Source organism: Apodemus sylvaticus, chromosome 7 (assembly GCF_947179515.1).
Source record: "Apodemus sylvaticus chromosome 7, mApoSyl1.1, whole genome shotgun sequence".
Taxonomy (NCBI): domain Eukaryota; kingdom Metazoa; phylum Chordata; class Mammalia; order Rodentia; family Muridae; genus Apodemus; species Apodemus sylvaticus.
The window spans coordinates 115,154,351-115,167,297 of NC_067478.1; the positions used below are offsets into that span (position 1 = coordinate 115,154,351).

Here is a 12,947-nt window from a genome sequence, read left to right on the forward strand (position 1 = left end):
AATGGAATAAATATATGTGCTCTATAAAAACAGGAAACATAATGTATTTTGAGATCCTAAAATAGCCTGCTCTTGCACTCCATGGATCCATGTCCCTAGTCGTCCTCATCATGTCCTATCACCAGAAGCATCTCATAGTAATGGCTGAATCTAACCTGTAATTTATACAAAGTTAGCTACTAAGTACATGCCAATTCTGTATGCACAAAACCATGTAAACAGTTTTCCAGGTGATTAAGGTAATTCTGACTATCTAAAATTCTTACTAAACATCACAACAAGCACCAGACTCCACTGTACCATACTTTTAATTTCATTCCATTCTGATGGTTCACCATTGTGATTTGTCTCCTTTTCTGAAGAACTAAAGACAGGTAAGTATGTGGAATTCAGTAGTAGCTGAGAGTTCTCTTTCACTGGAGAGTTGTGTTGTCTTGATGGGGACAGTACTATCAAAGTCCAAGGAAAAAGGTCCTTTTTGTTTAGGCAAAAACGTACTGGGGATGATATTAAAGATCCCAGCAGGTATGTTTTCCAGTTCTTTTTTTTTTTTTTTTTTTTTTTTTTTTTTTTTTTTTTTTAGAGTGAGTAGAATTTTATCTCAGAAATTAAAATAATCTGCACATGATTGGGGTCTGGGATTATGCTGGTTAATATTTTGTCTAACAGAGTCAAACAGGGTGACATTACATATATTATATTCATCTCACATAATGAAATCATGACCCCCAAACACATGTTCTTTACACTTGCAGTTCCTAAAATTTCAGGGACAATAATATCCAGTCTCAAGGCTGAGGTGAGAAATTGTGCTCATAATGATTGCTTCATGCTGGGGATTTGTGAGAACACATTCTCAGATACTGTAATAGGGCCTCACAAATGAAAAGAATAAGATTCTTTAACAATGAAAATAAATGTATTAGTAAGAAGCCTTTGAGATTGAACAACTCTACACTGACCTGAGCCTTCTGTTCTTTTTTTTTTTTTTTTTTTTTTTATTTGATATAATTTATTTACATTTCAAATGATTTCCCCTTTTCTAGCCCCCCCCCACTCCCCGAAAGTCCCGTAAGCCCCCTTCTCTTCCCCTGTCCTCCCTCCCACCCCTTCCCAGTTCCCCGTTCTGGTTTTGCCAAATACTGTTTCACTGAGTCTTTCCAGAACCAGGGACCACTCCTGCTTTCTTCTTGTATCTCATTTGATGTGTGGATTATGTTTTGGGTATTCCAGTTTTCTAGGTTAATAACCACTTATTAGTGAGTGCATACCATGATTCACCTTTTGAGTCTGGGTTACCTCACTTAGTATGATGTTCTCTAGCTCCATCCATTTGCCTAAGAATTTCATGAATTCATTGTTTCTAATGGCTGAATAGTACTCCATTGTGTAGATATACCACATTTTTTGTATCCACTCTTCTGTTGAGGGATACCTGGGTTCTTTCCAGCATCTGGCAATTATAAATAGGGCTGCTATGAACATAGTAGAGCATGTATCCTTATTACATGGTGGGGAATCCTCTGGGTATATGCCCAGGAGTGGTATAGCAGGATCTTCTGGAAGTGAGGTGCCCAGTTTTCGGAGGAACCGCCAGACTGATTTCCAGAGTGGTTGTACCAATTTGCAACCCCACCAGCAGTGGAGGAGTGTTCCTCTTTCTCCACACCCTCTCCAACACCTGCTGTCTCCTGAATTTTTAATCTTAGCCATTCTGACTGGTGTAAGATGAAATCTTAGGGTTGTTTTGATTTGCATTTCCCTAATGACTAATGAAGTGGAGCATTTTTTAAGATGCTTCTCCGCCATCCGAAGTTCTTCAGGTGAGAATTCTTTGTTTAACTCTGTACCCCATTTTTTAATAGGGTTGTTCGGTTTTCTGGAGTCTAACTTCTTGAGTTCTTTATATATATTGGATATTAGACCTCTATCTGATGTAGGATTGGTGAAGATCTTTTCCCAATTTGTTGGTTGCCGATCTGTCCTCTTGATGGTGTCCTTTGCCTTACAGAAACTCTGTAACCTTATGAGGTCCCATTTGTCAATTCTTGCTCTTAGAGCATACGCTATTGGTGTTCTGTTCAGAAACTTTCTCCCTGTACCGATGTCCTCAAGGGTCTTCCCCAGTTTCTTTTCTATTAGCTTCAGAGTGTCTGGCTTTATGTGGAGGTCCTTGATCCATTTGGATTTGAGCTTAGTACAAGGAGACAAGGATGGATCAATTTGCATTCTTCTGCATGCTGACCTCCAGTTGAACCAGCACCATTTGTTGAAAAGGCTATCTTTTTTCCATTGGATGTTTTCAGCCTCTTTGTCGAGGATCAAGTGGCCATAGGTGTGTGGGTTCATTTCTGGATCTTCAATCCTGTTCCATTGATCCTCCTGCCTGTCACTGTACCAATACCATGCAGTTTTTAACACTATTGCTCTGTAGTATTGCTTGAGGTCAGGGATACTGATTCCCCCAGATTTTCTTTTGTTGCTGAGAATAGTTTTAGCTATCCTGGGTTTTTTGTTGTTCCAGATGAATTTGATAATTGCTCTTTCTAACTCTGTGAAGAATTGAGTTGGGATTTTGATGGGTATTGCATTGAATCTGTATAGTGCTTTAGGCAAAATGGCCATTTTAACTATATTGATTCTACCGATCCATGAGCATGGGAGGTTTTCCCATTTTTTGAGGTCTTCTTCCATTTCCTTCTTCAGAGTCTTGAAGTTCTTGCCATACAGATCTTTCGCATGTTTGGTAAGAGTCACCCCAAGATACTTTATAGTGTTTGTGGCTATTGTGAAGGGGGTCATTTCCCTAATTTCTTTCTCAGCCTGCTTATCCTTTGAGTATAGGAAGGCCACTGATTTGCTTGAGTTGATTTTGTAACCTGCCACTTTGCTGAAGTTGTTTATCAGCTGTAGGAGCTCTCTAGTGGAGTTCTTTGGGTCACTTAGGTAGACGATCATGTCGTCTGCAAATAATGATAGTTTGACTTCCTCCTTTCCAATTTGTATCCCTTTGACCTCCTTATGTTGTCGAATTGCCCGAGCTAGTACCTCAAGTACAATATTGAAAAGATAAGGAGAAAGGGGGCAGCCTTGTCTGGTCCCTGATTTCAGTGGGATTGCTTCAAGTTTCTCTCCGTTTAGTTTGATGCTGGCTACCGGTTTGCTGTATATTGCTTTTACTATGTTTAGGTATGGGCCTTGAATTCCTGTTCTCTCCAAGACTTTAAGCATGAAAGGATGCTGAATTTTGTCAAATGCTTTTTCAGCATCCAATGAAATGACCATGTGGTTTTGTTCTTTGAGTTTGTTTATGTAGTGGATTGTATTGATGGATTTCCGTATATTGAACCAACCCTGCATTCCCGGGATAAAGCCTACTTGATCATGGTGGATGATCGTTTTGATGTGTTCTTGGATTCGGTTGGCAAGAATTTTGTTGAGTATTTTTGCATCGATGTTCATAAGGGAAATTGGTCTGAAGTTCTCTTTCTTTGTTGGATCTTTGTGTGGCTTTGGTATCAGCGTAATTGTGGCTTCGTAGAAGGAATTGGGTAGTGTTCCTTCTGTTTCTATTTTGTGGAATAGTTTGAAGAGTATTGGTGTTAACTCTTCTTTGAAGGTCTGGTAGAATTCTGCACTGAAACCATCTGGTCCTGTGCTTTTTTTGGTTGGAAGACTTTCTATGACTCCTTCTATTTCTTTAGGCTTTATGGGACTGTTTAGATGGTCTAGTTGGTCCTGATTTAATTTTGGTATTTGGTATCTGTCAAGGAAATTGTCCATTTCCTCCAGATTCTCCAGTTGTGTTGAGTACAGGCTCTTGTAGTAGGATCTGATGATTTTTTGGATTTCCTCAGTTTCCGTTGTTATGTCTCCCTTTTCATTTCTAAGTTTGTTAATTTGGATACTTTCTCTGTGCCCTTTGGTCAGTCTGGCTAAGGGTTTATCTATCTTGTTGATTTTCTCAAAGAACCAGCTCCTAGTTTTGTTGATTTTTTGTATGGTTCTCTTTGTTTCTACTTGATTGATTTCGGCCCTGAGTTTGATGATTTCCTGCCTTCTACTCCTCCTGGGTGAAATAGCTTCTTTTTGTTCTAGGGCTTTCAGGTGTGTCATTAAGTTGGTAATGTATGCTCTCTCCATTTTCTTTTTGGAGGCACTCAGGGCTATGAGTTTTCCTCTTAGCACTGCTTTCATTGTGTCCCATAGATTTGGGTATGTTGTGTTTTCATTTTCATTGTGTTCTAAAAAGTCTTTAATTTCTTTCTTTATTTCTTCCTTGACCAAGGTGTCATTGAGTAGAGTATTGTTCAATCTCCACGTGTTTGTGGGTTTTCTGTTGTTTCTGTTGCTATTGAAGACCACTTTTATTCCATAGTGATCAGATAGGAGGCATGGGATTAGTTCTATCTTTTTATATTTGTTGAGGTCTGTCTTGTGACCAATTATATGGTCGATTTTGGAGAAGGTACCATGAGGTGCTGAAAAAAAGGTATATTCTTTTGTTTTAGGATAGAATGTTCTATATATATCAGTTAAATCTAATTGGTCCAAAGCTTCAATTAGTTTCATTGTGTCCTTGTTTAGTTTCTGTTTTCTTGATCGGTCCATTGAGGAAAGTGCAGTGTTGAAGTCACCCACAATTATTGTGTTAGGTGCAATGTGTGCTTTGAGTTTTAATAAAGTTTCTTTTATGAAAGAGGGTGCCCTTGCATTTGGAGCATAGATGTTCAGGATTGAGAGTTCTTCTTGTTGTATTTTTCCTTTGACCAGCAAGAAGTGTCCCTCAGAGTCTCTTTTGATGACTTTGGGTTGAAAGTCAATTTTATCTGATATTAAAATGGCTACTCCAGCTTGTTTCCTGAGACCATTTGCTTGTAAAATTGTCTTCCAGCCTTTTACTCTAAGGTAGTGTTTGTCTTTGACCCTGAGGTGTGTTTCCTGTAAGCAGCAAAATGTAGGGTCCTGTTTACGTATCCAGTCAGTTAGTCTGTGTCTTTTTATTGGGGCATTGAGTCCATTGATGTTAAGAGATATTAAGGAATAGTGATTGTTACTTCCTATCATTTTTGACGTTATTTTTTAAATTTGATTGCTTAACTTATTTGGGTTTGATGAAAGGTTACTATCTTGCTTTTTTCAGGGTGGAGTTTCCCTCCTTGTATTGGTGTTGTCCTCCTATTATCCTTTTTAGGGCTGGGTTTGTGGATAGATATTGGGTGAACTTGGTTTTGTCGTGAAATATCTTAGTTTCTCCATCTATGGTGATTGAGAGTTTTGCTGGATATAGTAGTTTTGGTTGGCATTTGTGTTCTCTTAGAGTCTGCATGAGATCTGCCCAGGACCTTCTAGCCTTCATAGTCTCAGGTGAAAAGTCTGCTGTGATTCTGATAGGTCTTCCTTTATATGTTACTTGGCCTTTTTCTCTTACTGCCTTTAGTATTCTTTCTTTGTTTAGAACATTTGGTGTTTTGATTATTATGTGACGGGAAGTATTTCTGTTCTGGTCCAGTCTGTTTGGAGTTCTGTAGGCTTCTTGTATATTCATGGGCATCTCTCTCTTTAGGTTAGGGAAGTTTTCTTCCATAATTTTATTGAAGATATTTGCTGGCCCTTTAAGTTGTAAATCTTCACTCTCATCTATGCCTATAATCCTTAGGTTTGGTCTTCTCATTGTGTCCTGGATTTCCTGGATATTTTGGGTTACAAGCTTTTTGCACTTTGCATTTTCTTTAACTGTTGAGTCCATGGTTTCTATGGAATCTTCAGCATCTGAGATTCTTTCTTCTATCTCTTGTATTCTGTTGTTGATATTTGCATCTCTGTCCCCTGATTTCTTCCCAAGGCTTTCTATCTCCAAAGTTGTCTCCCTTTGAGTTTTCTTAGTTGTTTCTACTTCTGATTTTAGATCCTGGATGGTTTTGCTTAGCTCCTTCCCTTGCATGTTTGTGTTTTCCTGTAATTCTTTAAGAGATTTTTGTGTTTCCTCTTTCATGAGCTCAGCCTGTTGACCAAAGTTCTCCTGTATTTCTTTAAGAGATTTTTGTGTTTCGTCTTTCATGACCTCAGCCTGTTGAGCAAAGTTCTCCTGTATTTCTTTAAGTGTTTTTTGCATTTCCTCCTTGTTGGCTTTTGTATTCTCCTGGATTTCTTTCAATGATTTTTGTGTTTCCCTTGCAAGGGCTTCTAACTTTTGATCCATTTTCTCCTCAATGTCCTTCATGTGTTCCTGTACCAGCATCATGACCAGTGATTTTAAATCCAAATCTTGTTTTACTGGTGTGATGGGGTATCCAGGACTTGCTGGTAGAGGAGAATTTGGTTCAGATGTTGCCATATTGCCTTGATTTCTGTTAGTGACGTTTCTGCGTTTGCCTTTTGCCATCTAGCTCTCACTGGTGTTACTTGGTCTTGTCAGTGCTGGACTCACCAGTGCAAGCTGCCCCTTCCCCGTTGGCCTCTGGTGCACAGCTTACACTCTGCACTGCCTATAGACAGGGTGCTGTTGTCCAGGCTGTTCAGATCCCGAAGCAGGCACCTGAAGGCTCCCGCTGGGGCCCGCAGGATTTATTGGAGCACACCGACTTCTCCCAGCTGGCCGCCCGGAAGCCCCCACTAGCCTCTTGAGGGACCTGGAGATGTGGCGGCCACCCAGGCTGATCTGAAGCGGAGAGAGTTGAGCTGGGGGCTTCTGCCTGAGGCCTTGCCCCAGATTGTGTCTGTGGACCAGGTGGAACCCGTGTGCGCCCCCAGGGAGCTCCGAAGGTGAATGTTGCTGTGACCTCCCCTGTGCTCCGCTCACTCCACTGGGCAGCCGATTTCCCCAACCGGGCTGGCGCACACTAGGTTAGCCTTGTCACCTGGGCCCTGAGTCCAGGCAAACGCCTGGGAGGCCAAGGTCCGAGCAAAGTTCCCCTAGGGCTATGTCTGTTATTTGGGTCCGCCAGGTGACCCGGATGGCGGGCGTGCGCGTCCGCGCTCCGCGAAAGCACCGGGAGAGTCTGTTGTGCTAATAACCTCCTGGGCTGGTTGACACACAGATGGCCCACCAAGCCGCCCAGTTCTTGGGGTCAGTCCTGTGCCTTTTGGGGCCTAGACCCCCGTTTTGTTAGCCTCAGGCTACGCTTGTTAGCAGTCTCTGCCCTCCCGAGCACTCTGGCTCCTGTAGGCAAAATGGCTGCGCGTGCACCGGCCGGGGCAAAAAAAAAAAAAAAAAACTCCTGGCTGGGTTGGTGCCCCGATGGCCACTCGAACAGCCCAGGGCCTGGGTGCAGGCCAACGCCCGTCTGGCTCAGACCCCTGCGGTGTTGGGCCTAGGATTATGTTTGTGTACCTCAGTCTGACTGATCTCTGGAGCCCGGGATCAAGATGGCGGTGAGTCTCTCCTGACTGGCGGGCAGCCGAGTTCTGAAGTGGCTTCCGTGCAGCGAAAGGCTCCGCAGAACCGCAGTTGCTTGCCGCCCGGCTGGTCAGCGAAGGTCAGTGGTCGTGGGCGCAGGGCCTAACTGGACCCTGTGTCGCCTTGGTTCCACTGCTGATGGCCCTTCAGCTGGAGCAGCCACTGCTACCGCCGCCGCCGCCGCCGCCGCCGCCGCCCTGTTTTCCAGTTCTAAGTAGAAAAACCACACCTACAGTCACCCCTAGATTTCCTCAGAAAGCCATGAGCACCAGGAGCTCCCATTAGGGAAACTGCTACAACCTCAAATCCAACACTGTATTGCCCTGGTTCTTTCAGCTCAATCAGTAACTGTCCAGTCTTTTTTTTTTTTTTTAATTTTTTTATTCGATATAATTTATTTACATTTCAAATGATTTTCCCTTTTCTAGCCCCCCCACTCCCCAAAAGTCCCGTAAGCCCCCTTCTCTTCCCCTGTCCTCCCTCCCACCCCTTCCCAGTTCCCCGTTCTGGCTTTGCCGAATACTGTTTCACTGAGTCTTTCCAGAACCAGGGACCACTCCTCCTTTCTTCTTGTATCTCATTTGATGTGTGGATTATGTTTTCGGTATTCCAGTTTTCTAGGTTAATAACCACTTATTAGTGAGTGCATACCATGATTCACCTTTTGAGTCTCGGTTACCTCACTTAGTATGATGTTCTCTAGCTCCATCCATTTGCCTAAGAATTTCATGAATTCATTGTTTCTAATGGCTGAATAGTACTCCATTGTTTAGATATACCACATTTTTTGCATCCACTCTTCTGTTGAGGGATACCTGGGTTCTTTCCAGCATCTGGCAATTATAAATAGGGCTGCTATGAACATAGTAGAGCATGTATCCTTATTACATGGTGGGGAATCCTCTGGGTATATGCCCAGGAGTGGTATAGCAGGATCTTCTGGAAGTGAGGTGCCCAGTTAGTCTTGGAGAGAACAGGAATTCAAGGCCCATACCTAAACATAGTAAAAGCAATATACAGCAAACCGGTAGCCAGCATCAAACTAAATGGAGAGAAACTTGAAGCAATCCCACTGAAATCAGGGACCAGAGAAGGCTGCCCCCTTTCTCCTTATCTTTTCAATATTGTACTTGAGGTACTAGCTCGGGCAATTCGACAACATAAGGAGATCAAAGGGATACAAATTGGAAAGGAAGAAGTCAAACTATCATTATTTGCAGACGACATGATAGTCTACCTAAGCGACCCAAAAAACTCCACTAGAGAGCTCCTACAGCTGATAAACAACTTCAGCAAAGTGGCAGGTTATAAAATCAACTCAAGCAAATCAGTGGCCTTCCTATACTCAAAGGATAAGCAGGCTGAGAAAGAAATTAGGGAAATAACCCCCTTCACAATAGCCACAAACAGTATAAAGTATCTTGGGGTGACTCTTACCAAACATGTGAAAGATCTGTATGACAAGAACTTCAAGACTCTGAAGAAGGAAATGGAAGAAGACCTCAAAAAATGGGAAAACCTCCCATGCTCATGGATCGGTAGAATCAATATAGTTAAAATGGCCATTTTGCCAAAAGCAATATACAGATTCAATGCAATACCCATCAAAATCCCAACTCAATTCTTCACAGAGTTAGAAAGAGCGATTATCAAATTCATCTGGAACAACAAAAAACCCAGGATAGCTAAAACTATTCTCAGCAACAAAAGAAAATCTGGGGGATTCAGTATCCCTGACCTCAAGCAATACTACAGAGCAATAGTGTTAAAAACTGCATGGTATTGGTACAGTGACAGGCAGGAGGATCAATGGAACAGGATTGAAGATCCAGAAATGAACCCACACACCTATGGCCACCTGATCCTCGACAAAGAGGCTGAAAATATCCAATGGAAAAAAGATAGCCTTTTCAACAAATGGTGCTGGTTCAACTGGAGGTCAGCATGCAGAAGAATGTGAATTGATTTATCCTTGTCTCCTTGTACTAAGCTCAAATTCAAATGGATCAAGGACCTCCACATAAAGCCAGACACTCTGAAGCTAATAGAAAAGAAACTGGGGAAGACCCTTGAGGACATCGGTACAGGGAGAAAGTTTCTGAACAGAACACCAATAGCGTATGCTCTCAGAGCAAGAATTGACAAATGGGACCTCATAAGGTTACAGAGTTTCTGTAAGGCAAAGGACATCATCAAGAGGACAAATCGGCAACCAACAAATTGGGAAAAGATCTTCACCAATCCTACATCAGATAGAGGGCTAATATCCAATATATACAAAGAACTCAAGAAATTAGACTCCAGAAAACCGAACAACCCTATTAAAAAATGGGGTACAGAGTTAAACAAAGAATTCTCACCTGAAGAACTTCGGATGGCGGAGAAGCATCTTAAAAAATGCTCAACTTCATTAGTCATTAGGGAAATGAAAATCAAAACAACCCTAAGATTTCATCTTACACCAGTCAGAATGGCTAAGATTAAAAATTCAGGAGACAGCAGGTGTTGGAGAGGGTGTGGAGAAAGGGGAACACTTCTCCACTGCTGGTGGGGTTGCAAATTGGTACAACCACTCTGGAAATCAGTCTGGCGGTTCCTCAGAAAACTGTCCAGTCTTATCTATATGGAATTGGTAGATGGGGTTATTTTTGTAAGTCTCCTGAAAATTTTCACATCCTCCAGACTTTGACCACTCCAATTTCCATTAATCTGCTTTGATAAGGTATATGGTGAAGGGATCTTCAAAATGATAAAGCTGCAAGTGGAATATACCAGGACTGTGTAATCAATAGTATTCTGTTTCTCATACTGAGAAACCACTTGGGTAAAGGTGTGAGTACCAGGCATGGTCAGCTTTATGTTAGTCAAGTAATGAGGACTGTTAATTGGAATACCATCAATGTATGGAGGTGGGTCAGCTGGGTAATAAACTTTCTTACCATCAGTCTTGTACAGAAGCATTGTGATAAAATCAGGGTTATTTGCAAAGTCTTCCTTGTCTGTTATGTGTCTACTAAGCAAACCCCAAACTGCAACACCCCCTTGTGGACACTGCACCTCCAATTTGTCCTGGGGAGTTGTTGGCCAGGCTATACGCATCTTTCACAGCTCCTTGTTTGGCATCCCAATTACTGAGAATACAAGTTGATTCTTTAAAATGAGCTAGATTCCAACTCAAATAAACTTCATCATAATACTGGCAAAGATCATCTCAGGAAATCCAAAATATTACATTATCTATTTTCTGCGCTATTCAGGGATCAAAGGTTAAATACTTTTGCAATTCTGGGTCTAGTTTTCCCACATCATTTTCACTATACATTCCTTTGCAGCATAAATGGCTCCAAGGGCTTTTTAACTGAATAAATACCGGCCTCTTGAACTCTCTAATATCCAAAACAGGATAAACATGCATGGGAACCAGGCCCCACTTCTCGACTTCAGCTTCAGTCACCATTCCGGCTGATACAGTGATGAGGACATGCATCCCTTTTGTGAAAACTTTGATAAAGCATTCTGGATGAGGTGTTTACTAAATGTCTGTCTATTGTAATGCGTGGCAATCCTTTCTGGTATCCACCTAGTCAGTGTATGCAGATCAATATTTGAGTTGGATCCTGGGAAATCACATCCTTCCATAACTTTCATGTATGCTTTCTCTATAAGTGACATCCACAATTCACTTTTATTATTGGAATAAGAACACAACAATTCTCCTTTGTTATCAACAGGTAACTGATCATCAATTATCACCTTACTTGGGACACCATTAAGGTGAAGTTTTACTATATATTCTCCATAGGGATTGTACTCTGGTTCTCCATCCTTATTCTGTGGGTAAATAATGCTGCTAAATCTTATTTTTGCTTTATTTATTTATTATTTATTTGTTTATTTTTTGAGCAGGGACAGATGTAAGGGTAGAACCTGGAAGGACTGGGAAGTAAGGATGATTGAAGTGCATTATGTGAAATTCCCAAATAATCAATAAAAATAACTTTTAAAAATCTAAAACCAAAAAGAAAATGAAATAACAGGGCTATGTTAGAAAAAGAAAAATTTCTAAGATGAGGCACAGAATTCATGGTAGAATAACAATTACAAAGTAACATAGTTAAAATCCAAATACAGATCTAAGAATTATCTCTGGTGGATAAAGACTTGTATTTCATACCAGTGCACAGAGGAAGGATAACAAACTTCTTGTTGATTCGTCTCTCATATGCTGCACTGATAGCCAAAGATGCCATAGGAACAATCTGATACTATTGTCTGCTTTATGTTAAAACTGTACACGGTATATATCATTGTAGTAATTTTGTTGAGGTCTTCAGATCATACCCATTTAGAAAATGTAATTTTTTGTTTTATTTTGTTCTTTGTTGTTGTTGTTTAGGTGATAATACAAGCTTGCCCAATCTATCACAAAAAGGCATTAGATAAGCAAAATGTTCCATTAGATCAACACTCATGAAAGGAACATATTCTACACCATTTATTTGTGAAGTCGTCCTTAGTACTTCTATTTCTTCTGCTGTGTTTTTCTGTCCTTGTGCACCACATGACTGTGGATTTATAAATGGCTGAGGCTTTTCAAGGAAAGGATTAGGTCCTAGAGGAAAATGTGGTCTTACTGGAGGAGTCTTTGTTTTCATATTTGCTGACTTGAGTTTGCAAAATGGCTTTGTCAAAGGTTCACTCAATGCGTCTGTTCTATCTATTGCCTGTCGAGCCAACTGCTTCAATTTATTTTGCAAAGTCATATCAGCAGTTTCATAAGAGGAATTTAGACAGAGATCCACAGCTTCTGAATATAATTATATGGCATCTTCCACATTCTCCTTTTCATCCTCATGAAAGCTTGTGTAACAAGAAAATAGGCATACTCTAGATCCAACTGATGTTTTGATTTCAAAGGATCAGGACTCTGACTGAACTGCAGAGTATAGAGCTTAGACTCTTTCCAGATATTCACTGATCTTCTCTTGGATCCTTTCTAGGCTGGATCCTGCCATCTCAGCATAAATTAAAGCTTGGGCAGCTTCCTATCAAGAACAGACAGATTTGTGCAACTGATAGCCCCTCAGTTCAGGAGTTGAATGTGTGCTACACCTCACAGGCCTCATGCTCTTTCCAAAGCAGTTACCACTGAGCTTCATTTTGCAAGTCGGTGTTTGAAATTTGTTTAACTGAGTCCTTGTACTGAAACACTGCCTCAGAGTAGCTGCCTTTGTGGTTACACTGCACTGCCAGCCGCACTAACTGTACAGCATTCCGCTCCAGTGCTGACTCATCCATGGCGCCCAAGGCCCCACGCCAGGGGAGGCAGACAGACCCTGACACTGGACCGTGCCACCTGAGGCACTGCAGCGAGAACTAAGGACCCCACGGGTGGAGTGGCAAAATTTACTCTCAAGGGCAGCGGAGGGGAAAAAGGAGCCCAAACTACCTCAGACCTGCCCAAAGGACTGGCAGCTCTGAACAGCAGAGGCTCAGCGCCCTCGCGGCTGCCCCTCGCATCCTCCAGGATTTTGATGGGGATCCCATT

General features: G+C 41.6%; 1 pseudogene; it reads right to left on the reverse strand.

The window, feature by feature from the left end:
• Window positions 1-364: 364 nt before the first annotated feature.
• Window positions 365-12,697, reverse strand: LOC127689824 (calpain-7-like; annotated as a pseudogene).
• Between the last annotated feature and the right edge of the window lie 250 nt (window positions 12,698-12,947).